The 12723-nt window shown below is 39.8% G+C and overlaps 1 pseudogene; it reads left to right on the top strand.

Annotated features, from left to right (window-relative positions):
• Positions 1-10630: 10630 nt before the first annotated feature.
• On the top strand, positions 10631-11557 carry LOC142441431 (olfactory receptor 5K1-like; annotated as a pseudogene).
• Positions 11558-12723: the final 1166 nt, after the last annotated feature.

Genomic DNA, 12723 nt, shown 5'->3' with positions numbered 1-12723 from the left:
CTACTGTTCTCTCCACTTTCTTTCAAACTTTTCCATTCCAATTGCCAGTAATTATCAATGCATCTCAATTGAATGTTTGATAAATTTCAGGCTGAAATAATTGGCAGAATTTCTCAATTGCTTCATCACTTACTTTTGTGGTTGGTGCATAAATTTGAATAAGGAGTAGTATTGATTGCATTTCCTTGAAGGCAGATAGATGGAATCCCATCATGCATAACATTCGACTTCATGATGGATTTTGCAATGTCCCTTTTGAAGATGAATGCCATGTCAATCCTCTTGATTGTGTTATTTCATCATAGTCAATCATATGATTTTCTGATTCAAAATGACTTATAAACCCAAATCTCACAAATGGATCAATAATCAACATCACAGTAAACAGACATTTCATCTAGCTTATATCCACCATCATTGCTCATGGAAGCAGTCACCAAGAGATCAAAGGACACATTGCCTTTGGTAAATCTGCTGCCCAAGAACTCTAAATTATCGAAAAGCAAGGTTTTCTTTGAGGACTAGAGTGCGCCTGACCCAGACCATGGTGTTATCGATTGTTTCATATGTATGTGAAAGTTGGACATGGCATAAGGAAGACTAAATGAGTGCATTTGAATTGTGGTGCTGGCAAAGAATAGTAAAAGTACCATGGATTTCCAAAAGAACAAACAGACCTGTCTTGGAAGAAGTACACCCAAATGTTTCTTAGAAGCAAGAAAGGTGAGACTTCATCTCACATATTTTGGATATTTTAACAGTACAACTCAGACACTGGAAAAAGAGAGCATGCTTGGTAAAGTACAAGGTCAATGAAAAGAAACAAGATTCTCCACCAGATGAAGTAACACAGTAGTAGCAACAATTGTCTCCTGCATAAAAAGAAATTGTGAGATTGTCCCAGGACCAGGAAATGTAATTTTCTCTTGTACATATGGTTTCTATGGCATAGAATCAACTCAACTGCATCTAAGAAGCATAACTCTTTCCTATCTCTTACTTGATGTCCAGTTTGACATGTTATGGCAGCTTGTGTGCTGCTGTGATACTAGAATGCCAAGAGTATTTCAAATACCAGCAGGTCAACCAAGGTGAGCTGCTTTCAGAGAACTTTTAGACTAAAAACAGATTGTTGACTAAAAAAAAAAGAAAGACTAGACTATCCACTTCTGAGCAATCGGCCACTGAAAATCTTTTTGATAGCAGGGCAACATAGTCTGATAGAGAAAATAACATGAATAGTAGTGAAATATCGTTAGACGTAGTACCAGGAAATGAATGTCTCAGGTCACCTAAGGTAAAGTTAATCATAATGACATGGTTGAGTAGTGTTAGGACTTTCATTTGCTACTGGGGCATCACTTAAAATGAGATGCAATAGTTGCAAATATCTGTTAATAATAGAAACTTGGAGTACATGAAATATGAATCTAGCACCATTGGAATTTGTTGAAATTAAATATAATGCACAAAATTGATATGCTAAGGAGTAAGCTGAAATAACTTGTATTAGTCGTTTGAATGATATGGTTTACTATTATAGGTCATGATGAATTCAAGAGGAATGGTCTCACAGTCATCATCAGAAAGATATAATAATACCTATACACAAACAAGGAAATCCAGTTAGAACTAACATGAAAATTATTAAAAAGAAATTGAAGACTTTTTCCAAGCTCTTGTGTCTTATATTGATCAAAATGTAATCAAAACACATTGATAATTATTGGAAATGGGACAGAAAAAGTTGAAAAAAAGAGGAAAAATAGTAGCTGGAGAAGATGGTCCAAAAACAAAGCTTGAGAGCTCATGATTGACTTTTTTTTTAAAAAAAAAACCTAAGATGTCTTCATTGCAAATAATTGTCCTTTCAACAAAATAAATGGTGAATCCTCCAGGTTTAATACGTGAAAATAAAATTGTCTAAATCTGTGGAAAGAGACCATGGACCATGGAAAGAGTCCAATAACAACAACCCAGGATGAGGACAGGGTCTGACAGTGGAACCCACATGTCAGTTCAGGTTGAAGCTGAAGAAAAGTAAAATCTGTCCACATAGTCAAAGTGTTACCTTGAGGTTACCCCACCTAGATTTGGAGTCCATCTCAAGAAAAGATTTGACAGTAAAAACCATGTCAGTTGATCCCCACACAGTGTATGTGTTCCTTCTCGTTTTTCTTTGTTTTTGTTTGTTTGTCGTGGGGTTTATCTCAGATGAGTTATGTCATTGGGCTTACCCTCTTGAATTTGTGGTCTATGACAGTCTTTCTGTTTTTCAGTCTATGAAACCCAGAATTGATGAACCTATAGGGACAGCAAGTAGGTGAAGGGTTTCTGGAGGGTAGGGAAAGGTGCAGTGGTGTGCAGGGGGACAGGGGCTGGGTAAAAGGGAGATGATGTCAAGGAATCCAGGAAGGAAAAGATGTTTGGAAACTGATGTAGGTGCCAATTGTACAATATTGCTTGATGTGATTGAATTATGTAATGATATGATATATGTATTAACTCTCAATAAGCAGATATAAAGAAGATAAGCTGACAATCACAAACCTTGCTTTGGCAATTGATCACGTGGTCATAACTAACAGGTAGAACTACCTTCTTCTACTACTCCTTCTGTTTTACCTTTGCTCTCAGCCAGTACCTCAACTGGCCGTGGTTTTTGCCTGGTGGGGTGACCCAGACCTTCATTCCTGAGGGGTCTGGACATTATAAGTCCTGTCAGGATTGGGTTGCTGTAATTTACCATTTACTTTAATCACAGGGCATGGTAGCACTAAGAGTCGGCCTATGGGATCTCCTGGATTCCAGATATATTCTTCTTTACCTCCATTATATAGCACCAGTCCAATTTTCTTTAGTAATCAGGATCAATCGCACCACTTGGCAGAGTGACACCCTTCCTGACCTGCTGATCCAAAGGCATGAGAAGCCAAAAGTGGCCAGGGGGCATTCTGAGCTGCCAGTTCAGGGAATCCGTGCTGTGTTTCCAGGAGGGAGTGTTCCCTCCTTTGGGACCAGGATCTCCAGGGCTGAGGAACACCGGGCTACTGGGACAGGAAGCAAAAAGGCTGCAAGTGGATCACTAGGAGTTAGAGTGAATGGTATCACTCCAACTTCCAACTTTTGGTCCCTGGACCATGAATTCTGGCTATTGGAGATACAGCGCCATACATTGGCTGCCGGTTTAGAGTGTATACAGCCTCTTAGAGAATATTGTGCCAGCCCCGCCAGTTGTTGCCACCTAGATGACACCGTAATTGTGTTTTTAGGAGCCCATTCTACCAATCTATCAAGCCATTAGCCTCAGGATGATGAGGAACATGATACGACCAGTGGATTCCATGGTCATGAGCCCATTGCCACATTGAATTTTCTATGAAGTGAGTTCCTTGACTTGAAGCCATGCTATGTGGGATGCCATGCCAGTGGATGAGGTGTTCTGTAACTCCACAAATAGTAGTTTTGGAAGGAGAATTGTGTGAAGGGAAGTCAAATCCATATCCAGAGTAGGTGTCTATTCCAGTAAGAACAAAACACTGCCCACTCCATGATGGAAGTGGTCCTATGTAATCAACCTGCCAAGTTGCCGGTTGATGTCCCTGAGTATGGTCCCATATCTTGGACTTAATGTTGGTTTCTGTTTCTGGCAAATGGGGCACTCAGCAGTGGCAGTAGCCAAGTCAGCCTTGGTGAGTAGAAGTCCATGTTTCTGTGCCATGCATAACCTCCATCCCTGCCGCCATGTCCACTTTGCTCATTTGCCCATTGGGCGATAACAGGAGTGGCAGAGGAAAGAGGAGGACCAGCCTCCACAGCGCATGTCATCTTATCCACTTGATTATTAAAGTCCTCCTCTTCAGAGGTAATCCTTTGGTGAGTGTTCACGTGAGATACAATCAACTTTACTTTCTTGGCCCATTCAGAGAGGTCTATCCACATACCTCTTCCCCACACCTCCTTGTCACCAATTTTCCAATTATGGTCCTTCCAATTCCCTGGCCATCCAGCCAAGCCTTTAGCCACAGCCCATGAATCAGTATATAATCTCACATCTGGCCATTTTTCCTTATATGCAAACTGAACGGCCAGGTGCAGTGCTCGAAGTTCTGCCCACTGGGAAGATTTCCCTTCACCACTGTCCTTTAGGGAGATCCCAGAAAGGGGCTGTAGTGCTGCTGGTGTCCACTTACGAGTGGCACCTGCATATCGTGCAGAGCCATCCGTAAACCAAGCATGACTTTTTTGGTCTTCACTTAAAGTACGGTAAGGAACTCCCTGGAGGTCATAGGTGTAGACTGGGAGAAAGGAGGCAATGTGACAGGAGTGGAGACTGTGGGCATTAGACCACTTATACATGCAGCTTACTTATCCCTTCAGGTCCTGCTTTGGCCTGGTCTCATGTATACTACTTCCATTTAACAATGGAGTGTTGCTGTGCATGTACTAATTTATGAGTCTGTGGGTCAGACAATACCCAGTTCATGATAGGTAATGCAGGCCTCATGGTGACTTGATGACCCATAGTGAGGTGTTCAGTCTCCACCAAGGCCAAGTAACAGGCCAACAGCTGATTTTCTAAGGGGGAGTAGTTTTCTGCAGAGGATGGCAGGAATTTACTCCAAAATCCCAATGGTCTACACTGTATTCACCATCGGGGTCTGCCAAAGACGCCACACTGCATCTTTATCTGCAACTGACACCTCTAGAACCATCGGGTCAGCAGGATCATATGGTACCTTAGGAGTGGGGTACTGGAGAAACAAATCATAAGATGGAGATATGGTATTTGACCTCCCCCTCATGGTAGTTTTTCTTCTTTGTTTAGCCAGAGGTCAGATAAAGCCACACTGTACTCCGTTGTTTTCTGGGGGAAATACGGGAAATGTGAAAAAGAAAGTTTTTATGTCCATTAAAATTTGATCTTCAGGTGGATTTAGGCCATGCCTGTAAAAATGCTTTGAAAAGATATGCTGCACCCAGTGCTTTGGAGAACTCAAGAACCAGTGGTCTTTGCCAAAAGCTGGAAAAAAATCTGGAATCATGAAGAAAACTCCCCTCTAGGACGGAATGTTAAAGGGAACCTGAGAGCAGGGTGAAATGCTTGCTAGGTGACCACGTGGATCTACTTGTTGAGTGGAAGTGGGAGAAGTGCAGCAATAAAGAGACGGGTTGGGTTTGACCACTGACACCTGTGGACGTGATTTACAGGACAAAGAGAAGACAAGAGTGGGTTGACTGGTCTAAAGTTCATGACCTAGCATGAAGGGACTAGGCTTGTGGAGTATTTTTGAGAGCCCTTGCTCTAAAGCAAAGCAACCAATAGGTACTCTGTCACGGCTGAGTGAGGCAGCCCACATTGAGTGGACCAGAACTCGACCAGATGGAGATTTTTGAGCCTGTGAACTGGTGCATATTGTTGCTGATTTCATGAATGGCCTGTTCAGATTTGACTTTGCTTATGGATGCAGACTTCACAAGGGTCCAACTGGAATGAAGATTCATCATGTAAGAAAATATTATTGTCTCCTTAGAGCACTGGATTGATGTAAGTGTGCAGTATACAAATTGGATATCCAAAATCGGGGGGATAATGGCATGAAGTGGCTGGCTTATAAGCTTTCATAGGCGGGGGAACATATTCACAAGATTATAGGATTAAGGTGTAGATGTTACTTAATTCCAATTGTGAGGTTAAAGAATTATGTGCACGTGCCAAGTTGGCAAGGGTGGATTGAGTTAGTTAGTTTATTGTATCAATCTGGCCAATAAACACATGTAGGTTTAATTGAAGGGCAGAGGGATACATGACTCTGTGAGCCTCGCTTTTCTAGTTCTTATATCTCTTGCTTTGTGATGGTAGGGCCAGGGTGCAGCTGTCTTAGCTAGATCCCTGCTTCAGCTTGCAAGGCTGACTTCCTGTAAGACATCCCCAAGGAGAAGCCGCATGGACCTACCCCGAGGCAGCCCTGGATGCTGGAGCAGCTGTGTGGAGACCCCTGTCAGAACTGAGATGCTTACACATTTACTGACTCAGCTTTCTCTCAACAGTCTGCATCATTGTGTCTGTTTTGTGAGGTGGAGGAGGACTTTGTGGATTGGTGGTGCCCATATGGGTTAATGTTGGACTTGTGGGTTTGGGCCACACTGGGTTTGGATGTTTTCTTGGTGTTCACTTAACCTTAATATAAAACTCTCTCTTATTCATGAGTTTCTGTGGATTTGTTTTTCTGATGTACCCAGATTAACACACCCACAAAAACAACAGTTTTGATTGAAACTTTTTTTTGGAAGGCTCCTGAATGGCACTAAACATACATTAGTGAGAGAAGTCTGCAGCCATCCACTAATCTCATGAGACAGATGAAACTGTTTTTATTTTAAGTAAACCCATGCATCTATGAGTTGGAATGCACATTTTACTCTCATGCATGCCTGTATGCACAGTTTATTGTTAACATACACACAGTAATGAGTAAATATTTAGAAACCTACTATGCATATATCTTGCTCTCCCTTGAAGTGGTTGTTTAGTACTGTGGTGTTCTAATTCTTCATGTATTACTAAAAAATACAGCTTGTCACTGTTGCTGTTTTTAGGTCCCACCGGATCAGTTCTGGCTCATAGTGCCCTCGGCACAATAGAATGAAACACTGCCCAGTCCTGTTTCATCCTCACAATTGCTCCTATGCCTGAGCCCACTGCGGCAGCCGCTGTGTCCGTGCATCTCATTGAGGGCCTTCCTCTTTTCCCAGCCCCCCCATTGTACCAAGCACAATGTGCTTCCACAGAGAATGGTCGCTCCTGAAAATACAGCTTCGATAGATATAAAATTCTTGTCTCAAACTATTCTACCTTCTATATCTTGAACTATTCTATCTTCTATATCTTGAAAATGATCCATAATTATTTTATTTTCTATGCTGCTCTTGAAATCTCAGACTTCAACCTAGTTCTTTGCCTCTCAGCATGGAGTTATTTTTTTGGATATTTTAAGATATTAAATTTGAATATATTTGCTGGTCTCTATCTTGAAATTTATTGTTATCACAAGAATATGGTGAGTTGGTTTAAAATGTAAATGTTACTCTATGTTTTCTTGATACTATTCTTGGATTATCATTTTAGATATGATTCCTACTTAAGTGTTTTCTAACACGCCCCACCTTAATCCTGCCTCATTAGCAAAACAGAAATTCAGTGCAGAATGGAACTCTAGTCACAATGTTCAGGCAAGCATTCACAGTGCATGACACAACCAGGGACTACGCTTTAGAAATCCAAAGTAAGCTGTGAACTGCATGACATTGGTCAGCATCCTAAGTACCTACAGCCCTGTGGCTCTCCCTCCTTGGTAACCAGATGTTTTTAGGTGATTACAGCTCGTATACTTGTCAAATTGTCATCACATTTAGACAAGGGAGTCCCCACACATACCTGTGGACCACTTGAATGCCAAACATATTTTTCCCAGCCTCCATTAAATAAAGGGAGCATTGTCATTACTCGTTTTACTGGGATCTGAAAGGTCAGGAGTTTGAAAACACCAGTTGTGTCTCAGGAGAAAGATGGTGTTTTCACTCCCATAAGCATACAGTGTCAGAAAGTCACAGAGCAATTCTACCTTGTCCTATAGTGTCCCTGTGCATCTGCATCACTTGGTGGCAGTGAAGTTGGTTTGGTTTGGGGGTTTCCATTGAATAAGAGTAGTAATACCTCTTTCTCATGATCAAGGTCAACTATTCCTGCAAGTCTTATAACTCCTTTCCTTGCTCATTGTTGATTTTTTTCCCCATAAAGCACTCAAAGAAACTGGGTAGAAGTTTGAACTTTTAATACACTGGACCTCTCTGTTTTTTTCCCTAATAAAAGCATTTCTACTCTGAGATCTAGGATCTCTAAATCCATACAATTTAGAGTTCTGTTGAAAAGGTGCCATTTCCCAAGGAAGTTCTTCAGAGAGTTCCCTGATTCAGTTGATATGGTTTAAATAAGTGGACTCTAGAAGACATGACACCATATAATGGTCATTGGCTTATGATCCATATATACTGCTTCCTGGAAAAGGAGGCCTTCACAGTATAAGATATTCACTCTAAGACACCTTCCTTGTACTTTCAAAAGGTCATTCCATCAATGTATTAAGTGGAGAATATACGGAAAACATCGAATATGATAAAGCCAGTAGGTCACAAATTGCCTAGTACCACATCTCCTTTGCTATAATGTTGCTTTCAAGGTCACACCTTGAGTGAGTTATAGTTCAGCAGCAATACATCTTTGTTTATGTCTTCATACCAATATGTCACTCAGGGACCAGTGTGGAATTTTATAGCCTCTATCTACTGATCATGAAGAAATCCCTGAGATCTGGGGATTTCAACTACAATTGAATGGGTCCTAGGGGGTGGGGCAGTTGTGTAACTAAAGCGTAAATTAAAGAAACATCAGACAAAGCGTACAAAGGCTCACCTCTTCCATGATGACTGGAACAGGAGAGTAGGTGAATGTATTCTCTCACAAGATTATATAATCTTGGGCTTGCAAGCCATGCCATACACATACACATGCAGAACAGGTAGGGGGTTGTATTGGAAGCATATATATAATAGGAAGTGGACGAGCTATGGATATACACGTTACAGGAAGTTACATATATAACAAGATAGACAAGTTCTAGAGTTAAGATTACAGCTTAACTTTGGTTGTCTCTGAGTTGACTTCACCGAAAAATCCCTCAAGTGGAACATTCTATCATCCTTATCAGAAGAGAGTGGGCCATCGACAGGGTCTGATCACTCATGATGGCAGATAACCTTCAGGAGATAACATTCAAGCATCTAACCTTCAAGGGTATAGTAGCAACCATGTGCTTGCAAAAAGCACCTTAAAATTGTCATTATTCCGGGGAACATTGTAATGAACAACTTTAGGTAGGAGAATGTGACTGGGATGCATCTGCAGCCCACGTATATGAAGCCCTCTCTCCATGAGAGTCTCTGCCTCCCAGACTCCTTAAAAGAGGAGCATAGAGCATTTGTCCACATACATGATCTTCCTAGAATTATGAATTGATGGAGAGATGTCAGTGCCAGACTAGTGGATGATATGGGTTCTAGGTCACCTGTTGGTGCAGATTATACTCTCTACCTGCCCTGTTCATGCTTACTTCTGTATCTACCACTTTCAACTTATAACCAATTATTTCTTTGCCTGTTGACCTTACATGAAGGGACTTCAAAAGTTCTTGCAAAAATACACTATCTTTTGATTCTTTTTTATTAATGGCTTGAAACTACTTTGTTCTTGGTTAATTGGGTACAAACTGCTGCTTGTAAAACTAAAATTATTTTAATATCGTTTAAATTTTATTTTACATGACTACATTCCTGTTTCAAAATATGCATATAGCATTACATATATAATAATAGATAAAATTAATATATTCAAAATGATTTTATTTACATGAATAGACCATCAAAGATTTGGGGGCTTGCTCCCATAGTGAATCTGCAGGAAAACTATGTAGAATAAAAATATAAAATAAAGCAACGTAGAATAAAGAAGGAAGATCTCGATCATGTAAAGACAATCTGTGCAAGTCAATATTTCAGGTATTGCAGTGTGTAGCTAGCCTATGCTTGTTTAATCTCCCTTTCTCAATTACGTTTTAAATACATCACCATGGGCTAAATCAATGACACTATAAACAGAAGAACTTTATGCTTAAGCGGGATGATAGATAAGATCTTCTACCATAAAATTACAAAGATTTCTCAAAGGTAAACCAGAAGCAGATAGAAAATGTAGCTATAGGAATGGATTTGGGGCTCACACTTAATCCTAGCTCCAATCTAAGAATAATTAGGTCTTACCACCTGACCCTATTCAATACTCAAGCTCATGCAGGAAACGTGGAGGGTAAAGGTGCTGTAGCAGAGTGTGGTAGAGATGTTAGATAGTGTCAGGACGTCAGAAAGAATCGTATCTGGGGTCTTAAAAGCTTATTTCCAATCAGGCAGCCATCTAAGTGAGATGTAAACTAAACCCACATGGAAGAAGCACACCCACACCTGTGATCAAGGACTGCATATGATAGAAACTCACAGAGGCAGTTCTAGCCTGTCTATGTAGTCAGTATGAGTCAGAACAGAAGTGATTTTTTTGCTTGACAGGATACTGTTTTAAAATACTAATTCAACTGCCACAGTATATTAAAAAATATTAGCTCAGTGAGATGATACTGCAAAATAGTTTTTATGTACCCTGAAAAGTTAGTCAATAAAATATTTTGAATATTTATAATATTATAATAGGTATAATTATAATATTTTATAATATTTTAGAACAGTAAATATAGAGTATCTGGTATTTGTTCATTAATTTTTCATACATGTATATGTATTTTGTTTGCAAGCATTGCCCAGGAACTAACGAAATATTCTTGTGACTATCGAGCTTCAGAACTTGAAGTCCTGTGACACCTTAAGGAGCCTGGTATTCCTTAGAAGTGTGCGTATTTCAGGTACAGCAGGGAAAACTGTAGTAGTGGATCTACTTCTTGTTGTCCGAGGAACGCGCAAAGGGGAAATTAAACATACTCTAAATTAGAATCTTGCTTCCCTAATTTCAATCTCAACAGAGAAACTAGACATGACTGAGGAGAATCACTCCTTGACAATGGATATTCAGACCACCCAGATCTGAAGACCCTGCTGTTTTTGGTGTTCTTTGTGGTCTATCTGATCACCATGGTGGGCAATCTGGGGTTGGTGGTGTTGATTTCCACGGAGCGCCGTCTGCACACACCCATGTACATCTTCCTGGGGAACCTGGCTCTGATGGATTCCTGCTGCTCCTCTGCCATCATCCCCAAGATGTTACAGAACTTCTTTTCTGAGGACAGAATGATTTCCCTGTATAAATGCATGGCACAGTTTTATTTTTTCTGTCTTGTTGATACTGTGGACTGTTTTCTCCTGGCAGGAATGGCGTATGATCGCTATGTGGCCATATGCAGACCACTGCAGTACCACACCATGATGTCATAGCAACTCTGCATTCGGATGATCATAGGGGCTTATGTAGCTGGGAACCTGCATGCCATGATTCATGTAGGGCTTTTATTTAGGTTAGCCTTCTGTGAGTCTCATCAGATCAATCTTTTGTGATGTTCTTCCATTATACAAACTCTCCTGTGTTGATCCGTATCTCAATGAACTGATGATCCTTATTTTTGCAGGTTCAATTCAAATATTAACTATTACTGTAGCCTTAATTTCTTATCTTTTTATCGTTTTCAATATTTTCCACATGAACTCCAAAGAGGGAAGAAGCAAAGGCTTATCTACCTGTGCATCACATTTTCTCTCGGTACTAATATTCTATGGTTCTCTTCTCTTCATATATATTTTGCCTCATTCAGATAAAGAAAATAATACAGATATACTGATTGCTATTTTCTATACTCTATTAATCCCCTTTTTAAACACTTTTATCTACAGTCTAAGAAATAGAGAAGTAATAAATGCTATGAAAAGAATTAAGAGGAGATAACAGTTTGAAACAAATGTTCCCATTTACGAATTGTTTTTTTCTGTAAACTTTTTAGAGTCAAGAATATAGAGCAATTGGAAAATGACCACTTAGTACATGAAATTGCTAAATCATTTTGATTGTTTTGGTCACATTATTGTATCATTGATTAAATATTTTCAGAAAGGAGGCAACCTGCTAACATAGTTTTCAAAATCTCAACTACTAGCACACTAATGTGTCAAGATAAAAACATGTGTCAAAGGGGAATTAGTAACAGTTTTCAGCATACCCAACAAATTATAGAAATTAAAGTTAGTACATAAAGGTAATTTCCATTGATTGTTGGCAAATTTATGGAATCCTTAACATGATCTTACAAACCACATTTCAGGTTCTCACATATTAATTACTGAGGCCATATCTCTACCAGGTGGAAACTGTAAATGTGCATTTGAATTTGTTAACACCTTTCCTTGAGTTGTGCGAGAGTTTATGTTTGTGTATGAATTTATACAGAATATGTATTTTCAAGGCCAGTGCAAATTTATCAATAGTGTTTTAAGGTTTATTTTCTGTCAAGCTCTCTGAAACAGTGCATGCTGGAAACATTCATCTTGAGTTGGAAATGCTGCTTTTTACATGGAAAGTCCTATGGCTTGGATAATAGCTTTGTAGTTTTCCATGATGTATAGCAATGTAATATATGTGGACATCAATCAATTCAATGGTGTGTTCCTGGATAGTATTGCTTGTCTGGTTTGTTATTAAGAATACCAATTATCTGAATCAATTCCGATGGAAATTATTGGTCTATTTTATTATTTTATTTTATTAGGGGCTCTTACACCTCTTATCACAATCTATACATACATATACCCATTGTGTTATACATATATGTACATCTGCTGTCATCATCTTTTCCAAAACATTTTCTTTCTGCTTGAGCCCCTGACACCAGCTCCTCATTTTCCCTCTCTCTCTCCCACCTTCTCTCTCTCTGATGTCCCCTTGATGACTTATAAATTATTTTCTTTCATGTCTTACACTGACCCCTGTCTCAATCCCCCCACTTTTCTGCTGTTCCTCCCCCTGTAAGGGTGGGCATATATCTATCATTGTGATCCATTCCCCTTATTCCTCCCACCCCTACCTTTACTCCCCTAGTATCACCGCTCCTCTTCTTG

The sequence above is a fragment of the Tenrec ecaudatus genome, chromosome 2, assembly GCF_050624435.1.
Source record: "Tenrec ecaudatus isolate mTenEca1 chromosome 2, mTenEca1.hap1, whole genome shotgun sequence".
In the NCBI taxonomy this organism is placed as follows: Eukaryota; Metazoa; Chordata; class Mammalia; order Afrosoricida; family Tenrecidae; genus Tenrec; species Tenrec ecaudatus.
The sequence above is the reverse complement of the archived record's forward strand: the minus strand, read 5'-3'. Positions and strand labels throughout refer to the sequence as shown.